Raw genomic sequence first — 22,903 nt, 5'->3', positions numbered from 1 at the left:
TATCAATACAACCAAAGCCAAATACTCTTTTTTCCCAAACCAGCTCCTCCGACAGCTTTGTATCTGCTAATGGACGGATCATTCACCCAGGCTTTATCTCAACATTATCTTTCATTCCTTGCCTGCTGTCCACCTCCATTACACACAGGCTTCTCAGTCCTTAAGCCTCCAACCTTCTTACACTTTTCTAGTGCTACAGAAACTATCCTGATTCACATTAGCACCATTCTTGTTCAGATTACTAGAATAAGCTAGTTTCCATATCCCCAGTTCTTTCGCCCTTAAGTTTATCCTATACGATGTTATTTAGATACTTTCAAGACCATCAATAAGCAGATGATATAAAATTGTATTACCTCAAGCTCTGATTTCATTTCAAGTTCCACTCATATATCTGCCTACTTAACATATTTATACTTAGCCTCATTCGCATCTCAAATTTAACATGTCTAAAATTGAACTCCTGATTTCTGATCTTCCCTCCAAATTCCACACCTACTCCTCCCATTCCTATCTCCCACCCTCATCTCAGTAAGTGACACGTCTACCCATCCAGTTGCTTCAGCCAGAAACCTGGGAGTCATTCTTGACACTTTCCTCTTCCTCAACCCCCACATTCAATCTATAATTAAATGAATTCTTTCTTTAACATACTTCTCAAATCCATCCACTTCTCTCCATCTCTTGTGCCACTAAGTCCCACCTGCAAAGATTCTTATTTAAGTGGTATGGGTGCAGCCCAGGCATCAGGAGTATTAAAAAGTACCCCAGGTGATTCTAACAAACAGCTAAGAGTGAGAACCACTGCTCTACAGCATTTGGACTTCCACCAACCTCTCTGACTTCACATCGACTACTTTCTTGTTCACGTAACTCTAGCCATGCTGGCCTTACTGGTTTGCTGAATATACCAGGCACATACATACCTCATGGTTTTTGCCATTTCCTTTGTCTAGAATGTTAGTTCACTCCTTCATCTTCTACAGATATATACTCCAGTATCACCTCTGATGTGAGTTAGTGAGGCCTCCCCTGGCATTCTATCTAAAATCACAAGACCTACTCCCACCCCAACACTCCCTAGCTATCACTTTTTTGGGCTGCATTTTTCTCCTTGAAATTTATCACTTTCCAATATACCATATATTTTATTTATTTTGTTTGCTGCCTGAATATAAGCTCCTCATTGAGAGCAGGGACTTTTGTCTGTTTTGTGCTTTAACTATATCCCCAGCATCTAGAGTAGTATCTGGCACATAGTAGGTTCAAAATTAATATTTCATGCCTAAGCAAGGCCTTCCCTGACTCCTCCGACTAAGTTTAATCTCCTCATTATTTTCCTTACTAATTTATTCCTTTCCTTCATTACATTTACAATAATCTATAACTATATTCGCTTGTTGAAGTTCCTTTTCTAGACTGCAAATTCTGTGAAAGTGGGGATTTTCTACTAGGTCCACCATTACATAAACTTTTCCTCACTTATATGGCAGGGGAGCTACTAAAAAAACAGTCAATAAATCAGTAAATAAATGAGTGAGGTCAAATAAAATTTGTGAAAGCACACCCTAAACATGTTATTTCTTCAATCAAAAATTTTCGGTCTTTAATGCTTTACCACATTAAACCCAAACTGCCTGGCCATTGCTGAAAACCTTCCATGCTCTGAGCCCATTTATTTTCCACTCTTATCCTCCATTATCCCATCTTCTGCTTCAGCCATGCTGTGCTCTTCATTATTTCCAGTACACACCCTAAACTAATACTGTACCTTCCCCACCTCCACATTTTCACTCATGACATTCCTTCTCCCTGAATTCCCTTCTCCATCTCTGCCAGTGAAAATTCCAACTTCAAAATACCTACCCTTCAAAGCCCAGCTCAAATGTAACCTTCACAAAGACAGTCCTGACTCTCACCCCAGCTTCCCCAAAGATCTCTTCCTCTTCTAAGCACTAAACATATAATACTGGTTTAATCTTCCACTCATTTCAGACCATACCCCTCCCTGACTTTCTACTATGTCTTTTACTTATAGTCACTCAGCAGGTATTTGTTAAAAAAAAAAGTCAGTTAACTCTATTCCCTTCCTTTTTTTTTTCATTATTACTTTTTTTATTTTTAAATTTATTTTTATTTTTATTTGGTAAGAATCCTCATCTGGATTTTTTTTTTTTTTAAGATGGGGTTTTACCATATTGGTCAGGCTGATCTTGAACTCTTGACCTCAGGTGATTTGCCCACCTCAGCTTCCCAAAGTGCTGGGATTACAGGCGTGAGCCACCACACCCGGCCAACACTCTTCCCACTTCTCTATCATAAAACATATTTAAATTTTTGGGGGGTGGAGGCCTCTCCCTCTTTAGAGAGACCCTTGAATGACCAAAAGATAACAAAGCTAGAATGGAGGATTCTCCATCTAAACTTTCTCTTCAATGTCTTTTCTAAAAAGGCAGGACCCGCCCAAATGCAATTTATAGAGCTCAGATTTTTCCCCCTTGAGATTCTGACAGATTTTCAAGATACATTTAAGTGCTCGAAAAAAAATGTTAGGCTGTATGTACAACTACATGAGACAAATTCCATAAGCTTCATTAAAATGGTCTGCCCTAAGATTATCACACACTTGAAAGACTATCTGGCTGAAAATCTGAACACCATAAACTCTGCTGTTTGGAAACAGTAATTCCAGGCCTGGCTCGGTGGATCAAGCCTGTAATCCCAACACTTTGGGTGGCCAAGGCAAGCAGATCACCTGAGATCAGGAGTTCGAGACCAGCCTGGCCAACATGATAAAACCCTGTCTCTACTAAAAATAAAAAAATATATATAGCTGGGCGTGGTGGCAGGCGCCTATAATCCCAGCTACTCAGGAGGCTGAGACAAGAGAATCACTTGGACCTGGGAGGCGGAGGTTGCAGTGAGCCAAGATGGCGCCACTGCACTCCAGCCTGGGCGACAGAGCAAGACTCCATTTAAAAAAAAAAAAAAAGAAAAGAAGGGAAAAAAAGAAAAGAATTCTTAGAAAAACATTTCTGTTAAAAAGAAATTTCAAAGTTTTTATGATCTTTAAAAATATCCCAGCCGGGTGCGGTGGCTTACGCCTGTAATTCCAGCACTTTGGGAGGCCGAGGTGGGTGGATCACGAGGTCAAGTGATCAAGACCATCCTGGCCAATATGGTGAAACCCCGTCTCTACTAAAAAATACGAAAATTAGCTGGGCGTGGTGGCGCATGCCTGTAATCCCAGCCACTCAGAAGGCTGAGGCAGGATAATTGCTTGAACCTGGGAGGCAGAAGTTGCAGTGAGGCGAGATCGCACCACTGCACTCCAGCCTACGTGACAGGGAGACTCCATCTCAAATAAATAAATAAATAAAAATATCCCATTCATGTTGACATTATGCTCAGTGATGTTAAGTGACTGCACTAACAATCCAGTAAAATTCCATCAGGAAAAACTTGCACTTCCAAGTACTGACCTTTGTTTCCCCACCCACATCCTCTCTTAATGCTGTGGTTCTCAAAGTGTGGTCCCAGTGGATTCCTGGAGGTCCCTTTCAAGTGGTCTACGAAGTCAACACTATTTTCATAACATTTGCCTTTTTCATTGTGTTGATACTTGTGCTGATAGTACAAAAGCAATAATGGGTAAAACTGCTGATACCTTAGCGCACGGGTACCCACCCCCAGGGCTGCAGCCCTTACCAACCCATGGCCTGTTAGGAACCAGATGCACAGCAGGAGGCGAGTAGTGGGTGGGCAAATAAGCATTACTGCCTGAGCTCTGCCTCCTGTCAGATCAGCAATGGCATTAGATTCTCATAGCAGCCTCAACCCTACTGTGAAACAAATGGAAGGGATCTAGGTTGCGTGCTCCTTATGAGAATCTAACACCTGATGATCTAAGGTGGAACAGTTTCATCCCAAAACCATTCCCCACTACCAGGCTGTAGAAAAACTGTCTTCCACAAAACCAGTCTCTGGGGCCAAAAAGGTTGGGGACCACTGCTAGCATGAGTAAATGATATCAAACTGTACTACAGTCATTGTCACTGTCTTTTGCCATCACAGATAGGTGATTTTTTTTTTTTTTTTTTTTTTTTTTTGAGATGGAGTTTAGCTCTTGTTACCCAGGCTGGAGTGCAATGGCACAATCTCGGCTCATCGCAACCTCCGCCTCCTGGGTTCAAGCAATTCTCCTGCCTCAGCCTCCTGAGTAGCTGGGATTACAGGCACGCGCCACCATGCCCAGCTAATTTTTTGTATTTTTAGTAGAGACGGGGTTTCACCATGTTGACCAGGATGGTCTCGATCTCTCAACCTCGTGATCCACCCACCTCGGCCTCCCAAAGTGCTGGGATTACAGGCTTGAGCCACCGTGCCCGGCCTACATAGGTGATAATAAAAAAAAAAACAATTGCTTGCATTTAAGAATGTTCTTGATGCAGCAATAAAAATTATTAATTAAATCTAAACGCCTGAGTGTAGGTCTTTTAAATAGTCTGTAATAAAATGGGGAAGTATGAATAAAGCACTTCTGCAAGGCCATATTTTCTTCGGGTACTTCAATCAAAACAAATTATCACATCAAACTGAATAGAAGCAGGTAAGAAAACCTGGAGGTCAGGCACGGTGGCTCATGCCTGTAATCCCAGCACTTTGGGAGGCCAAGGTGGGTGGATCATGAGGTCTCAAAAAAAAAATTTTTTTTTAAGAGTATACACTCCTGAGACAACAGTGAGAATCACTAAGAAAAATATGCCTCTGATTCCAGCCACTCCCAAAACTGCTCTGTTTGTACCAAAATCTCCCCTTCCCCTTTCTTCACCGCCAACTGGAGTTGAACCTGGAGCAGATATCTGGCCCAGGGGAAAATCAAACTTTCAACTGACTAAATCAGATCTCCCCCAGGAATCTGAGTTAGTCCTCATGGAGACTAAAGCCTATTTATAGCAGAACTCTAGAGACCATAAACTCTTTCGGAAAACCCTGGCACTGTTTCGGTTCCAACCTTTTCTGATGTTTGGTTGTTCAAACGCTTTTCCTTAGATTCTGCAACAGCTATCTCCTTTTCCCTTTACATAAATCTACCCCCGCTCCTGCTTTTGTTTTCAACCTTGCATGTGGCATCAGAAGCTCTTTTGTATCAACTGGTTTGAACAGATTTTCTTTCCTTATGATCAGGGAAGCCTTAACACCATAAAACTTCAATGCCCTTACCCAAACTGTTTTATAAAATCACTCCAACAAAACCAAAAGTTGAATGGAAATTGTAGGCTCATTCAAAACAAGTGATCAGTTATTAGGTAAGGAAGACGTAATTTTTCTTTTATTTCAGAAAAGTTCGTTACATATCATGTGAATATATTTTAGACAACAAGTAGTGTCATTAAAACATACTAATTTGGCTGGGTGAGGCGGCTCACGCCTGTAATCTGAGCACTTTGGGAAGCCAAGGCGAGTGGATCACCTGAGGTCAGTTCATGACCAGCCTGGCCAACGTGGTGAAACCCCATCTCTACTAAAAATACAAAAATTAGCCAGCCATGGTGGTGTGTACCTGTAGTCCCAGCTACTCGGGAGGCTGAGGAAGGAGAATTGCTTGAACCTAGGAGGCGGGGTTTGCAGTGAGCAAAGATCCTGGGTGACAGAGAAAGCCTCTGTCTAAAAACAAAAAACACACCAAAAAACAATTTGACAGAAAGCCTGACAAACAGAAAAAGAACAAGGGAGTGAGACTTGCCCCGTCAAATATAAACAATTATTACAAAGCTATGAGAATTAAGGCAGTGTAGTACCAGTACAAGATAAGCAAACAGACCAATGGTACAGGATAGAGAAAATACAGATACGAATTCTCATATATGGAAACATGTAAGTGATATAAAGTTGTAGGGAACAGATGGACTATTCAATAAATGATGCTGGGTCACTAGATTATCCTTATGGAAAGAAAATTAGATCCACACTTCAGGGTTATCCTTATGAAAACAAAAAAATGTGATTTCTACTTCACATCAAACATCAAAATAAATTCTAGGTGGATTAGAGACCTAAAGGCAAAAAGCAAAATTTTACAACTTTTATAAGAAAATATAGGACGTAACCATTACCTCAGTATAGCGTCATGAAGACACACACACACACACATACACACACACACACACACACACACACACAAACATACAGGAACAATATAATAAATCTGACTGCATGAAAATCTAAAACTCAAGGCTGTGCACAGTGGCTCACACCTGTAATTACAGTACTCTGAAAGGCCCAGACAGGCGGGTTACTTGCAGTCAAGAGTTCGAGACCAGCCTGGCCAACAATGTAAAACCCCATCTGTACAAAAAATACAAACATTAGCCAAGTGTAGTGGCATGTACCTGTAATCCAGCTACTCAAGAGGCTGAGGTAGGAGAATCACTTGAATCTGGCAGGCAAAGGGGGGAGTGAGTCAAGATCGTGCCACTGCACTCTAGCCTGGGCAACAGAGTAAGACTCTGTCTCAAAAAAGAAAAGAAAAAACTCAGTTTGATAAAAGATAAAATTAAGTTTAAAAACAAAACATGCCCATTAGGATGGCTACCACAAAAAAAAAAAAAAAAAATTTAACAATAAGCATTGCCTTAAAGAGGTATCTAAAGCCTTAACAACAACAAAAAAAGAGGCTCATGCCTATAATCCCAGCACTTTGGGAGGCCAAGGAGGGTGGATTACCTGAGATCGGGAGTACAAGACCAGCCTGGCCAACATGGTGAAAATCTGTATCTTACCAAAATACAAAAATTTAGCTGGACGTGGTGGCATGCACCTGTAATCCCAGCTACTTGGGGGGCTGAGGCAGGAGAATCGCTTGAACCTGGTAGGCGGAGGATGCAGTGAGCCAAGATGGCACCACTGCACTCCAGTCTGGGCGATAGAGCGAGGTTTCCATCTCTTTTAAAAAAAAAAAAGAAAAGAAAAGAAAAAGTGTTCGTGAGGCTGTAGAGAGCTTGGCACTTTTGTGAACTGCTGCTGGCAACATAAAATGGTTCAGCCGCTATGGAAAACAGTATACAGCTTCCTCAAAAAATTAGAAATGAATTACCACATGATCCACAATTCCAGTTCTGGGCATATATATCCAAGAGAACTGAAAGCAGGGTCTCAAAAGGATGTCTATACACTCATGTTCACAGCAGCATTACTCACAAAAGCCGAAAGATAAAAACAACCCAAGTGTCTATCAACAGCTAAAGGGATAAACAAAATGTGGAATGATATATTATTCAGCCTTAAAAAGAAAGGACATCGGCCAGGCACAGTGGCTCACGCCTATAATCCCAGCACTTTGGGAGGCTGAGACGGGTGGATCACGAGGTCGAGAGATCGAGACCATCCTGGTCAACATGGTGAAACCCTGTATCTACTAAAAATACAAAAATTAGCTGGGCATGGTGGCGCAGCCTGTAGTCCCAGCTACTCTGGAGGTTGAGACAGGAGAATTGCTTGAACCCAGGAGGCAGAGTTTGCGGTGAGCCGAGATCGCACCATTGCACTTCAGCCGGGGTAACAAGAGCGAAACTCCGTCTAAAAAAAAAAAGAAAGGAAATCCTGGCGTATGCCACAACATGGATGAACCTTGAGGACACTGGGCTAGGTGAAGCAAGCCAGTCACCAAAGAGAGAAATTCTGTATGATTCACTTACACCAGGCACCTAGAGTAGTCAAACTCCTAGAGACAGAAAGGAGAAGGGTGCTTCCCAGAGCCTGGGGGAGGGAGGAAACAAGCAGTTGTTTAGTGAGTATAGAGTTTCCGTATTGCAAGATGAGAAAGTTCTAGAGATCTGTTGCACAACAATGTGAATATTGTGCAAATATTAAACACTACTGAATTGTACACTTAAAAATGGTTAAGGTGTTAAAGTGTTTTTACCACAATAAAAATAAACAATAAAAGATTATTATATGTAATAAAAAACACAAATACCTTATGTCTATGAACAGCAAATGGATAAACTGTGGTACAGCATATTCATACAACCAAATACTAAACAGCAGTTAAAATGAATTCAAGTTAAATGTATAAACATAAATAAATCTCAAAAAACCATATTAAGCAAAAATATTAAGGTAAAGAATGGTATATATTGGAGTATATAGTACATATTGGATTATAACACAGTTAGAACATGATAAATACCAAATTCATGATAGGTGTTACCGCTAAGAAGGGAGAGAGGAAGAGAATAGGAGTACCCTAAGGACTTGCTATTTCAGTAATGTTTTCTTTACTAGAAAAAATACCTGGGAGCAAATATAACAAAATGTCCAGATTTTACAAAGCTGGGTGACGGTTATATGCATGATGGTATTCCTTATATATTTATATAAGAGAGAGAAAGAGAGAGAGAGAGAGAGAGAGAGAGACAGATAGATAGATTTTTTAAGACAAGTCTTGCTCTGTTGCCCAGGCTGTAGTGTAGTGGTATGATCTCGACTCACTGCAACCTCCCCCTCCTGGGTTCAAGTGATTCTCCTGCCTCAGCTTCCCCAGTAGCTGGGACTACAGGCGCCCACCACCATGCCCAGCTAATTTTTCATTTTTAGTAGAGACAGGGTTTCAACATGTTGGCCAGGCTGGTCTTGAATTCCTGACCTCAGGTAATCCACCCGTCTCAGCCTCCCAAAGTGCTGGGATTACAGGCATGAGCCACTGCACCCACCCAAGATATTTTATAATTAAAAAATTAAGACAGCATAAAAGATGCTCACTGAAAAACTGTGGTTTTTATTTACAGCAAATTTCTACATGGTTATCTGTTTCCAAATATCAAGTGAAGGAATATATAAATCTCAGTTTGAGGAGATGAATGATCACACATACATTTTTCCTCTTACCAATATATAGATATATAGATAGGAGAGATTAGAGTCTTTCAAAGAACTACTGCCAGGGCAGGAAGATTTACACTAACACCTTTGAGAAAATAAAAAGTCAGGAATAAAGGTCTTCATGGTCAAGCAGGTGTTGTGTCTGAATGGTTAATTCCCTAAAGTCTCATCCAGCTCTCCCAAAGCTGCACGACCAGCTCTGTCATATAGAGTACCTAAACAACTCCTTGCCAGTTCTATTAAAACATGATCATAGTTGTAAGAATGACAGCCTGGCTGGGCGTGGTGGCTCACACCTGTAATCCCAGCACTTTGGAAGGCCGAGGCGGGTGGGTCACCAGGTCAGGAGTTTGAGAACAGTCTGACCAACACAGTGAAACCCTGTTTCTACTAAAAATACAAAAAATTAGCCAGGTGTGTGCCTGTAATCCCAGCTACTTGGGAGGCTGAGGCAGGAGAATCGCTTGAACCAGGGAGGCAGAGGTTGCAGTGAGCTGAGATCATGCCATTGCACTCCAGCCTGGCGACAAAGCAAGACTTCGTCTCAAAAAAAAAAAAAAACAAACAAAAAACAAAAAAAAACAAAAGAATGACAGCCCAAGCATTTCCTAAAGAATGTGTACTTTAGAAATTTTTTTTCCTGTAATGGGAGTTTTTCAAAAACAAAAATAAAGGAAGCTACTAGATCGTATTGGCAAATGTGTCAGAATAGCCTTTCTGAGTGATTCACTATGCCTGAAATCAAACACAAGAAACAGGTGTGCTTCTCTGAATACACAACCAGAATTTAATTTGGGACCAGCATTGTTATGAAACCAGGTTGAGAATAACCTTGTAAATATGACAAAATGGTAAAAAGAAACTGAAATATGAATTTCAGATAACTATCAGAATACTGTTATTGTCTGGCTTTGAGTAACCTGAAATCAGTAAGATTACTCAAATACCATTATATTGTAGGAGTCTAACAATACATTTTTTGCTAAGACAAGAATTAGTCCACCCCAAAACCCACTTTTAGAATGCAGTTCTGCTGCATCTTTCGTTTGTATTAACCTTCATTAGTGTGATGAATTTTCAAGAAACACTGTGGCTGCCCTGACATTTCTCCTGAGTCTACAGTACATGATAGAAAGCCACAGGATTCGGCACTGTTCCAGACCCTGAGTTAAGTAAGACAGCCAGATATCAGAGTTTATGGCCTATCTGAAATTTTTCCCAAACTAAGAACAATTTGCCTTACTCCTTTTTTATAATGAAAATCTAGTGATAATAAAAAAAATATGTGATTACAGCATAATCTTACATAACACTCTGTGTAGAGATGAGGGAAAGGGAAGACATACTTGCGCATGGACGCACAGATGTTTTTATATAATAATAAAACCGTCACATACCAAAGCTTAGAAACACATAATTTCAACCTCTAAATTTTATTCTGTGTGCCTTTCATCTTAAAGAAAATCAAGTTTGCTCATGAGAGGTGGGGGCGAGGGGGTGGTCAAAGCTCTCTTCAGAGACACTGCCCTTCACGAAGAATATTCAAGTCAAGAAAGCTGAGTTCTAAAATCCAGAATCCAGCAATGCCAGTAACACAAAAGTAAGTCAAACACTAGGTACATCATGTTAAAATAAAAGCACCTTTAGTTTTCAGAATTTGGTTCCAGAAGCTTCATATGGTAGACACAGGTTGGTGAAAAGTAATTGCAGTTTTTACCATTACTTTTTTTTTTTTGAGACAGAGTTTCACTCTTTTTTACCCAGGCTGGAGTGCAATGGCGCGATCTCGGCTCACTGCAACCTCCGTCTCCTGGGCTCAGGCAATTCTCCTGCCTCAGCCTCCCAAGCAGCTGGGACTACAGGCGTGCGCCACCATGCCCAGCTAATTTTTGTATTTTTAGTAGAGATGGCGTTTCACCATGTTGACCAGGATGGTCTCGATCTCTTGACCTCGTGATCCACCCGTATTGGCCTCCCAAAGTGCTGGGATTATAGGCGTGAGCCACCGCGCACGGCCACCATTACTTTTAATGACAAAAACCGCGATTACTTTTGTACCAACTTAATAATTTACTGAAAATATCATATATACAAAGGTAAAGGTAAGGGTTCTGCATCGGGGACAGGAAAAGTACAAAGTGAGCTAGGAATTTCTGACAGAAAGCAAGGAAGCACTCATAGCTCAAGCTTAAAGGGTTCCCGCAGCCCAAATATGAGACAGTGTGAGCATCAAAAAGAATGCAAATGTTGGTAAAACACAGAAGAAACTAAAATCCATGACATTAAAACAATAAGGGTGTAAAAAAAAAAAAAAAACCTCATTTACCACTGTTAAAGATGATATTATACTGCCCCTGTACTCAGAAAAGTGTTAAAGAAAAAAAATAATTTACCCAAAGAAAGGCGGGGGAGGGGTACAAAAAAAAAAAAAAGAATTTACCTCAATTTTTTTTTTTTTTTTTTTTGAGACAAGAGTTTTTCTCTGTCACCCAGGCTGGAATGCAGTAGCAGGATCTTGGCTCACTGTAACCTCTGCCTCCTGGGGTCAAGGGATTCTCCTGCCTCAGCCTCCCGAGTAGATAGGATTGCAGGTGCATGCCACCACACCTGGCTGATTTTTTATTTTTAGTAGAGATAGGGTTCAATCACCTTGGCCAGGCTGGTCTTGAACTCCTGACCTCAGGTGGTCCACCCACCTCAGCCTCCCAAGGTGCTAGGATTACAGGTATGAGCCAGATTTATATTTTTTACTAAAAATTATAATTTAGGCCAGGCATGGTGCCTCGCTCCTATAATCCCAGGACTTTGGGAGACTGAGGCGGGAGGGCCACTTGAGGTCAAGAGTTCGAGGCCAACCTGGCCAATACGGTGAAACCCCGTTTCTATTAAAAATATAAAAATTAGCCAGGTGTGGTGGCAGATGCCTATAACCCCAGCTACTCAGGAGGTTGAGGAACAAGAATCGCTTGAACCCAGGAGGCAGAGGTTGCATGAGCCAAGATCACTCTACTGCACTTCAGCCTGGGAGGCAGAGCAAGACTGTGTCTCACACACACACACACACACACACACACAAAATTGCCGGGCAGAGTAGTTCACGCCTATAATCCCAGCACTTTCGGAGGCCAACTCAGGTGGATCACAAGGTCAAGAGATCTAGACCAGTCTGACCAACATGGTGAAATCTCATCTCTACTAAAAATACAAAAATTAGCTGGGCATGGTGGCACACATCTGTAGTCCCGGCTACTCGGAAGGCTGAGGCAAGAGAATTGCTTGAACCCTGGAGGCGGAGGTTGCAGTGAACTGAGATTGTACCACTGCGTTCCAGTCTGGCAACAGAGCGAGACTCCATCTCAAAAAAAAAAAAAAAATGTGGGGCACAGCGGCTCACGCCAGTCGTCTCAGCACTTTGGGAGGCGGAGGCAGGTGGATTGCCTGAGGTCAGGAGTTTGAGACTAGTCTGGCCAACATGATAAAACCCCATCTCTACTAAAAATACACACACAAAAAATGTATAATTTATTCCTAATTAATGAAGAAAATCCTTACAGAAAATTAAAAGCTAATCAGTGTAAAAGAAATGACAGGATTGGAAAAATCAGTATTTCCAAAAACCAATGAATTAACTGATTTAGGCAAAGATCATCATGAGGTGAAATGTTGCTGGAGAAGTGTACAGTACAATGCCAAAGTGGCACCACTCCACAGATAACTTACTGATTACAAAGGGTAGAAAACGTCTTCACCACAAGGGAGTCTGATATTTATCACCTTAAATTATCAAATAAACTCAACATCATAGTAGTGGGATATTATGACCCTATGTTTCTCCTATTACGATGCAGCGAGGAGCAGAGGAACACAAATAAAGGAGTCTCATCAAAAACATCTAACCATAATCTAATCAGAACTTTAGAGCTCAATATTGGTTTATGAAACTGTGAGGAAATAACCAGAAAATTCCAGAAGTGATATATTCTGTAAGACAAACAGCTCAGTCTCCTAAAAAACTATTATCATGAGGCTGGGCATGTGGGCTCATGCTTGTAATCCCAGTACTTTGAGAGACAAAGGTGGGTGGATCACTTGAGGTCAGGACTTCAAGACTGGCCTGGCCAACATGGTGAAACCCCGTCTCTACTAAAAATGCAAAAATTAGCCAGGTATGGTGGTAGGAACCTGTAATCTGGTGGTAACCTGTAATCCCAGCTCCTTGGGAGCCCGAGGCAGGAGAATCGCTTGAACCCAGGAGGCAGAGGTTGCAGTGAGCAAAGATCGTGCCACTGTACTCCAGCCTAGTCGACAGAGTGAAACTCCATCTCAAAAAAAAAAAAAAAAAAAATTATCACGTGGCTTCTAAACTCTTCTAGACTTAAAGAGACTAAAGAGACATGTTTGGAGGAAAAAAAGAAGTGTCACCTTCAAGACAACTGGGAAAATCTGAACATGAACTGGATATTAGATGGTATTAGTAAATTCCTGTTAATTGCCGTAACTGTGACATGTACCATAAGCTTTAAAGGGATACATCTAAAGTATTTAAGGGTAAAGTGTCATGATGTTTGCAATACAAAAATTTATATATTTAAATATATATGCACATACATAACCTAAATATAGCAAAATGTGAACAACTGTTGAATCTAAGTAATGGATATAAAGATGATAGGTGTAATATTCTTTCCATTTTTCTGTATGTTTAAAACTTTCACTTAAACCATTATAGAAAAAAAAAAAAAAAAGGTTCCAAATGCACTTCCTCCAGGAAGGCCTCCCAAATGAACTCTCCTCCAACCCTTAGTCATGTCTTCACAAGGTCCTCTCAGCATGGAAAAAATAGTGTTTTACTGTACCAGTTCTGTTTTCTAACTGTTCTCTTATTATTTCATATATTCAGTAGGTGTGGCTTTACAACAAGTCTTTGGTTTTGGTATTCAGGGTAAGGCTGGCCTCATAGAATGAGTTTAAGAAATACTCCCTTCCCTTCAACTTTTTGGAACAGTCTGAGTACAATTGGTATTAGTTCTTCTTTAAATGTTTGGTAGAATTCAGTGATGAAGTTGTCGGGTCCTGGACTTTTTCTTTGATGGTAGACTATTATTGCTTCACTCTCGTTACTCACTATTATTGATCTGTTCAGGTTTTCTATTTCTTCGTGGTTCAATCTTGGTAGGCTACATGTGTCCAGGAAGTTATCCATTTCTTCTAGGTTTTCCAACAAGACTGTAAGCTCTCTTCAGGCACAGTTATATTTAATTCTTTTCTATTTCTTTGAAGCTCATAGTCAAGTATTCTGCAATCAGCAGACTTAAAAAATGCTAGTACCAGTATTCTGTGCCAAAACAGCAGGCACTCACTAAAGCACCTTAACTAACTGGGTTAGCTTTTCAATTTCTCAACAGAATAGGAGTTCACTTGGATAAACAATTTAAAGTCACAGCTATTAAAAAGAGATGATAAATAATTTACAGGCTTACAGAATATCTAACAGACAAACTAGCATGTAAGAGTTAAAGGAAGAAACTAGAATATAGGTTTTGTATATCTTCCTAGCATTGTCATGGATTTACTATTATCCAGACATATGACTTTATTCTCATTATTTTTCAAACAAAATCTTTCATGACCCCTCCCCCATCTCCAAAACAGTGATGACATTTACAAACTCTTCAGTGTAATGAAGCTTAACCGACTACATAATGAACTTTAAAATCTTAGATAAGAGACTGTACAAACGATCAAAAATTTTGATAATGGTGTCGGTGAGAACACAGGCAGACTCACACTGCTGGCAGGAATATAAATTCATACAACCTCTGTGGAAAGCATTTAGTAATATATAACCACATTACAAATGCACATCCATTGATCCAGCGCTTCCACTAGGAATTTAATCCAACAGACACCATGTACACATAGTAAGTACATACAAGGAATTAACTGTATCACTGGAAACGACCTAAGTGTCCAGTAAGTGTTGGCTAAATGATGGTACATCTACACAATGGAATCATCTGCCATCTTTCAAAAAGGAAGAGGAACTGTATTTACTACATGGAATGATCACCAAGACAAATAAAGTGAGAAAAGCAAAGTGCAGAATGAGCATAGTGTCTTACCATTTGCATAATTTTTTTTTTTTTTTTTTTTTTGAGACAGAGTTTTGCTTTTGTTACCCAGGCTAGAGTGCAATGGCGCGGTCTCGGCTCACCGCAACCTCCACCTCCTGGGTTCAGGCAATTCTCCTGCCTCAGCCTTCTGAGTAGCTGGGATTACAGGCACGCGCCACCACGCCCAGCTAATATTTTGTATTTTTAGTAGAGATGGGGTTTCACCATGTTGACCAGGATGGTCTCAATCTCTTGACCTCGTGATCCACCCGTCTCGGCCTCCCAAAACATAAAATAAAATTTTTAAAATGTGAAGAATATATAGGTATATAGGCTTGTAAAAGAATATACTATCTCAGCCGGGTGCGGTGGCTCAAGCCTGTAATCCCAGCACTTTGGGAGGCCGAGGCGGGTGGATCACGAGGTCGAGAGATCGAGACCATCCTGGTCAACATAGTGAAACCCCGTCTCTACTAAAAAAATACAAAAAACTAGTTGGGCGTGGTAGCACGTGCCTGTAATCCCAGCTACCTAGGAGGCTGAGGCAGGAGAATTGCCTGAGCCCAGGAGGCGGAGGCTGCGGTGAGCCGAGATCGCGCCATTGCACTCCAGCCTGGGTAACAAGAGCGAAACTCCGTCTCAAAAAAAAAAAAAAAAAAAAAAAAAAAAAGCCGGGCGCGGTGGCTCAAGCCTGTAATCCCAGCACTTTGGGAGGCCGAGGCGGGTGGATCACGAGGTCAAGAGATCGAGACCATCCCGGTCAACATGGTGAAACCCCGTCTCTACTAAAAATACAAAAAATTAGCTGGGCATGGTGGCACGTGCCTGTAATCCCAGCTACTCAGGAGGCTGAGGCAGGAGAATTGCCTGAACCCAGGAGGCGGAGGTTGCTGTGAGCCGAGATCGCGCCATTGCACTCCAGCCTGGGTAACAAGAGTGAAACTCCGCCTAAAAAAAAAAAAAAAAAAAAAAAGAATATACTATCTCTGGATGAATAAACAAGATTGTTGCCTTTGGGAAGGGGAACTCATGGATAAAAGGAAGACGGTAAGAAAAGAAAGACTTCACTCTCTGTGTACCTTTTGAATTTTGTCTCATATGTATATACATGTGTTATCCATTTTAAAGAGTGATTAAAAAAAAAAAAAAAAAAAAAAAAGCCGGGCGTGGTGGCTCAAGCCTGTAATCCCAGCACTTTGGGAGGCCGAGGCGGGTGGATCACGAGGTCGAGAGATCGAGACCAGCCTGGTCAACATGGTGAAACCCCATCTCTACTAAAAATACAAAAAAAAAATTAGCTGGGCATGGTGGTGTGTGCCTATAATCCCAGCTACTCAGGAGGCTGAGGCAGGAGAATTGCCTGAACCCAGGAGGCGGAGGTTGCGGTGAGCCGAGATCGCGCCATTGCACTCCAGCCTGGGTTAACAAGAGCGAAACTCCATCTCAAAAAAAAAAAAAAAAAAAGGCTGGCACCAGTAAGAATTATTTAACAATAGTCACCGTAATCTAAAAGCACTGCATGCCATCAACATTTTAAATGAGGTTTCAGTGAATTCAACTAGACAAAATGTTTCTAGAAAAAATCAGGCCGGATGCGGTGGCTCATGCCTGTAATCCCAGCACTTTGGGAGGCTGAGGCAGGCGGATCACTTGAGGTCAGGAGTTCAAGACCAGCTTGGCCAACATGGCTAAACCCCATCTCTACCAAAAATACAAAAATTAGCTGGGTGTGGTGGCACTCGATTGTAATCCCAGCTACTCGGGAAGCTGAGGCAGGAGAATCGCTTGAACCTGGGAGGTGAAGGTTGCAGTGAGCCAAGATCGCACCACCGCACTCCAGCCTGGGTGACAGAGCAAGATTCCATCTAAGAAAGAGAGAAAGAAAGAGAGAGAGAGAGAGAGAGAGAGAGAGAGGGAGAGAGAGAGAGAAATCAAAGCATCCTAATGGTTGAAATCTATTACTACAATAGTCTCACTTCTATATATTACCAGACCTATTCTAAATATGGACACAGGGAATATTAAACACCTCCAAGTACCAAACTAGCTACTACTAAGAGTTCTAAAAGGAGAAGTCAATAAAGTACAAAACAGATACCAAATGCCCCAACCCTACGTGTGGGGTAGTCTTACAATAACTCCTATTCCTCAGTCTTCACACAAAGAAAAAGGATGACTCTCCAGCTCCTTCCCAGGAAGATATATTCACCCCAAATTCCTCTGCTTCCTGTGTGTCATCTCTTGGGTCTAACTGTAACCATGGCAACAAGAAACAGCACAAAAGACAACTGAACCCTGTAAGGGCCAGGGTTAAAAGGGAAGTGAAAAATACATATACTTTAAGGCCCAAGAACATGCAGTTTTGGAGTTAACAGTGGCAGCCGAAAAAGCCTTGATAGAAGAACATCAAAGAAAACAAATTAAAGAGACTAGAAAGTAAAGCTTACTAATAGGTCCCTTCCCAGTAATCCAGCTAGAAGACAGGATTGGCAAGAAGAACTGAAAAAACACAAAAAATGCTCCCCTTCTCACACTCCCTTCCCCACAACCATTTAGCTACTCATTTCAGTGCTATCCAGAAAACCTTTCGCTTAAGTTTACGTTTTCTTCACTCTATTCTGATGGCAGAGGTAAGCAGCAGCAAAGTATCCAAAAGAGTGGCAGCACAGGAGCAAATCAAAGGGCCACATATAATTGTCAACTGAACCCAGATCCTAGATCACTGAAATATTATTGTACTTCGAAGTTCGTTATTCACATTTCTTATCTGCCAATGTGAAAGAAACACATTACTTAAAACCTCCACCGAATAAGTTATTGTCCACCAACAGTCTCAGATTGCCTTTGTTTTCCTGTCACAGAGCACCAATAAGGTACAGATAAAATGAAAAGTGCTCAGGAATATCTTCGACCAAAAAGAGGCAAATAGGCCACACAAAGTAAGAGGGCGGGTGGGTGAGAATCCTGATGTCTTGATTTACAGTTACGACCCTAAACTTTACACTTTTTATACCTTTATCTCTATCTTATCTAGTTCTGCGAAGTAAGAATTTTACTAAAATAAAATGCCTCACTTGGTTTCTTTTATGACCTTTAGTCTTCTTTAGCAAGGCTTCCAAAATCCCCTGCCAGAATAAGTGATGGGATGGAGCACCTACTCCTAAATTTAGGCTAAGTTGGTACTAAAAGGTACAAGCACGACGATGAGCGCACAGGAATGGAAAAGTAATTCTAGAACTAGAAGATGCAGTGACAGTTTCAAAAGAAGGGTCAGCGTGGGACACGCTGGCTCTGGGAGGCGTTTGTAGCCTGGGAGTCTCTAAGGCAACACCAGATGAGAATAGTGCTTTGTCCATTAAGTCTTTCACATTATTTAAATTCCTACTTTTGGACAGGAGCAACAGGCTCATTAACCGGCAGCAAGTCTAGCCCACAGTCTGGGAAGAAGGCAGACTCGTGGTCCACCGGCTCTTTATCCCGCAGGTCCCCGCAACACCGCGATGCGCATGCGCCCCGGGGGCAGCGAAGAAGCACCTCGAACTCGTTCACACTCGCACATGCGCAGTCACCCATCTCGCCGCAGGCGACAGCTCACTATTTGGCAAGGGGGATGGGGCTGGGAAATGATGGGGGGGGGAGCTGAAGGCAGGGGGCGCGTTTGTGTCTCCTGAATACTTGAGATAGAGAGAAGGGACGGCTGATTCGGCTCTGGCTTTCGCAGGCCACGTAATCCGGGTGTTGGAAATGGGACTGAAGAGAGTATATGTGTGTGGCGGGGGGTGGGAGGGCGGTGGGGGTCAGTCACCTCTTCGGGGAGGCGCCCCCCCACCCCGACAGAACCACCCCCTCCCTCGACTCTCCTCCCCCCACTCACCTGAGAGCGGCGACGACAGCTGCTGGTCCCCGTCCCCCTGCGCTCGCCTCATACTGTCCGCAACATCCGGGACCTGCGGGACCGCCGATACACAAATACACACACACACTCAGAGCGCGCACACTCACACACACACACACAAATCGACACACACCGGCCGGGGCGTCATGGCGTCAGCACGTCGACGCAGCCAGCGCGTACTGCTGGGCCCCACCCCGCGCGGCCTCCTCCCCTTTACTCCCCTCCCCTCCCTTCCCCTCCCCTCCCCTCCCCTCCCCTCCCCTCCCCTCCCCTCCCTGGGTTTTCCTGCTCCTCCTCCCGGGTCCTCAAGACTCCGCCTACCTTCCCTAGTGCGCATGCGTCTCGGGGCCCAGGGATTTGAGAGTAAGGAGGGGCCTCAGTTAAAAGAGGCGGGAACTCGGAGGGGGTCGCGTGCAGGGCGCGGGAGACGCTGCGGAGGTGCGAGGACCGAAGAGAGGTATAGCAAGCCCAAGGGTGGGAGTGGGCAGCGTAACAAAGGCATTACACAACAGCGACTCAGGTCTGCAAGTAATTTGTGGAGTACCAACCACTCATATGCTATTAACTCATTTTTTAAAAGCCAGCCCTGTCAGTAAAATATTTTTTGAACTTTATTGTGATGCTAGAGACTCTTTTAAGTAACTTTTTAAATTTAGCACTTGGAAACAAAAACAAGGACTATCTTTTCAGGGGAAGGCAGGAAATATAGGTGACCTAACTAAAAGGAAGCTAATTCAGTGACAATTTGTTGGCTTGCACACCTGAGTTCCCGTCGGCTTCACATCTTAGCTCCCACGGGCCATAAGTGATTACGGAGTTGAGTGAAAAGAAAGATCTCGGATCATGTTGGCCCTGGGAGAAAAAAAAAGTTGTCTCAGAGTTACAGTAATAATGTTAGTGTTGGGCGTCAGTTGTTAGGATTCTTTCCTTTAGCTCAAACATTTAAGATATTATTCGTGAGCTGGGCACAGTGGCTTATGCCTGTAATCTCAACACTTTGGGAGACTGAGGTGGGAGGATCACTTGAGCCCAGGAGTGGCGACCAGCCTGGGCAACAAAGCAAGACTCCATACTCTATTCTACAAAAAAAAATTAGCTGAGGTGTTGGTGACTGCCTGTAGCCCCAGCTACTCAAGAGGCGGAGGCAGGAGGATCCCTTGAGCCCAGGACTTTGAGGTTACAGTGAGCTGATTGTGCCACTGCACTCCAAAGTGGGCGACAGAGTGATACTTTTTCTTAAGAGAAGTTATTATTACGTCGTGTCTGTAATCCCAGTACTTTGGGAAGCTAGGGTAGGAGGATCACATCACTTGAGCCCGGGAGTTCAAGACTGCAGTGAGCCGTGACCATGCCACTGTGCTCCAGCCTGAGCAACAAAGTGACATCCTGTCTTTAAAAAAAAATTCTTTTGTTTTTGTTTTGAGACAGTTTTGCTCTTGTTGCCAAGGCTGGAGTGCAATGGCACAATCTTGGCTCACCAAAACCTCTGCCTCCTGGGTTCAAGCGATTCTCCTGCCTCAGCCTCCCCAGTAGCTGAGATTACAGGCATGGACCACCATGCCCGACTAATTTTGTAGTTTTAGTAGAGACAGGGTTTCTCCATGTTGGTCAGGCTGGTCTTGAACCTTCGACCTCAGGTGGTCCACCCTCCTCAGCCTCCCAAAGTGCTGGGATTACAGGCATGAGCCACCGTGCCTGGCCTAATAAAATGTTTTTTAATATTCTTACTGAATGAAGCCAAATAATCCAGAGCAATCATTGTCTCTCTTGCATGCTGGAATGGTGTCATTACACACACACACACACACACACACACATGCACACACACACGCACACACAGAGCATTGGACACAAGAGACCAACCCAAGGAACCTGTGGGTTGGGAGGTGACACAGTGTGGGCCCTGCCTTGGGAACAGCTTCCGAGAGCCCTGCTGTCCCCCAGGCCTATGTGACTGTTTCCAGGAGACAGTGCTCACTGTCTCCTGCCACATGCGTCCTGGTGCCAGGTGGTTGGTGAGTCTGTTCAGCTGGGAAGGCTGGGTGCCCATGAGCAAAACTGCAGGGGTTTGGGGGGAAAAAAGCCCCCTGACAGTGCCAGGCTGTCTTCCACTTTCAAATACAGAAGCAAGCCCTATAATCTCACAGTTTAAAATTTCCTAGGAATCACGGACAAAACATTCCAGACTCCTAGAGTTTACACAACTGATTTTTCAGCCAGAATGATCAATAAATGTAGATTCTAAATTCTACAATCATGTGCCCCACTGCAAAACAAAAAGAGCTTTTGTCACCTATTAGGCAGATGCTTGAAATTTCCAATTAGATTTCACTTATCGGCCAGGTGCATTGCTTACACCTGTAATCCCAGCACTCTAGGAGGCTGAAGCTGATGAATTACTTGAGGTCAGGAGTTTGAGAACCAGCCTGGCCAACATGATGACACTCCATCTCTACTAAAAATATAAAAATGAGCCTGGTGTGGTGGTGCATGCCTGTAATCCCAGCTACTTGGGAGGCTGAGATAGGAGAATCCCTTGAACCTGGAGGCAGAGGTTGCAGTGATCCAAAATCACGCCACTGCACTCCAGCCTGGGTGACAGAGTGAGACTCCATCTCAAAAAAATAAATAAATAAAAAGAGAGATTTCACTTATCATTGTTATCAACAACATAATTCCTTTAGCTGGAGCCAGCAAGATTTTTGGTCCTTGTGAAAATTTAGAATGCCCCAGAAATAACCCAGTAACCAATAACAAGTAACTGGTTCCTGGTGTCACTGAGGCTGTTCAACTACCCATTCTCTTGACTTTAGAGTTCACACGAAAGCAGAGGAAAAAGAAAAGGGGTACTCTTCGTAGGAAGGAGCATGAAAGTGGGGAATAGGGTGCAGAAAAAGGAAACTGAATGCATGTACAACCTACTTTAGCTCCCTCACATTTGGAGCTAATTGTAACAGCTTCGCCAGACTCTACCCCGGACCTGGAAGGGGACTCCTCAGGGAAAGTGAGTCTGTGCCAACAGCTTGTCCAGGCTGGGCCTGAATCCCCGGTGATCTCGAAGGATATGAGAGGTCTTATCCCCATCTGTAGCCTGGTGCGATGAGGCTCCTATTATACTATGGGGACCATACCTCCCACCTGAGATGTGATCCTATCAGCCTCTGTACAAAGGACTTTGATTTGGTGTGGAGCTGATTAAACGATTGTAGATGTCCTTGGAAGCACTATGTGGAAGAATTTTAAACAGCTTCTCCTTTTTAATATGCACTTCCTCTTCGGTTTTAATTATTTTGTTCCTACATTTTCCCTTTCAATTTACTAAAATCTAGAAATGTAATTAGAGCAGAGGCTGGGCTCAGAGAAAGCTGCCAGGATTTCTACAGCATGATTAAATATACCAGGCATCCCTTTAGTGTGGGACTGAAAAATAGGATTCTCATTATTATCCTTCCCTTATCCAGGAAAGAATCGGCACCACATACAGATACAGATTTATTGAAAACGCAGCACTAATTAAAAACTCACCCAGCCTCTTGACGAGGTTTGAGTAAAGAAAAAAAAAAAGTGAAGTTATTTAATTATTTCCTCCATTTAATGTTTTGTTGCTGTAATGACAACAAGCAAGAAGCCCTTCTTGTTCTTCTTTCCTCAAAATAAAATTCTTGTCTCCTCCTGAGGGACTTAATGAGGCTTTTATCTATGCAACAACAATCAAGCTCGCAATGGCACCAATTCAGTTCACTGCTCCTTGTGACGGTAAGCAACATCCAGAACTCATTTTCTTAATCCGAACCACAAACAACAAAGTGTTCATCGGCTGTCATGAGCCCAGTCTGGGCGCAGGATCTTCCCCAAAGACCCTGAGATGCCTAGTATTTATTTAGTATGCCAACAAGGACCTTCAGCTCCAGTTTACAGTCCAGCAAGCAAAGGCATGGTTTTCCTCGAAGCTCTAGGGGAGGTGGAGGCAGGCAGGGCTGAATAGAAAATAAGTACAGACTCCTATTTGAGT

General features: G+C 42.8%; 1 protein-coding gene across 2 annotated transcripts in view; it reads right to left on the bottom strand.

Annotated features, from left to right (window-relative positions):
- The window catches only part of SPOP (speckle type BTB/POZ protein), an 82,645-nt gene extending 63,542 nt beyond the window's left edge, over positions 1–19,103 (bottom strand). The window contains exon 1 of one of the 2 annotated variants that reach the window (XM_039476026.2): positions 18,871–19,103. The gene's annotated coding sequence lies outside the window, so the exon portion shown is untranslated. The remainder of the gene's footprint in view (positions 1–18,870) is intronic. The other variant, XM_039476025.2, reaches the window with a different exon arrangement.
- Between the last annotated feature and the right edge of the window lie 3,800 nt (positions 19,104–22,903).

This window comes from Saimiri boliviensis, chromosome 17 (assembly GCF_048565385.1).
Source record: "Saimiri boliviensis isolate mSaiBol1 chromosome 17, mSaiBol1.pri, whole genome shotgun sequence".
Lineage (NCBI taxonomy): Eukaryota > Metazoa > Chordata > Mammalia > Primates > Cebidae > Saimiri > Saimiri boliviensis.
Note: the sequence above shows the minus strand (reverse complement) of the source record. Positions and strands in the feature narration are given on the sequence as shown.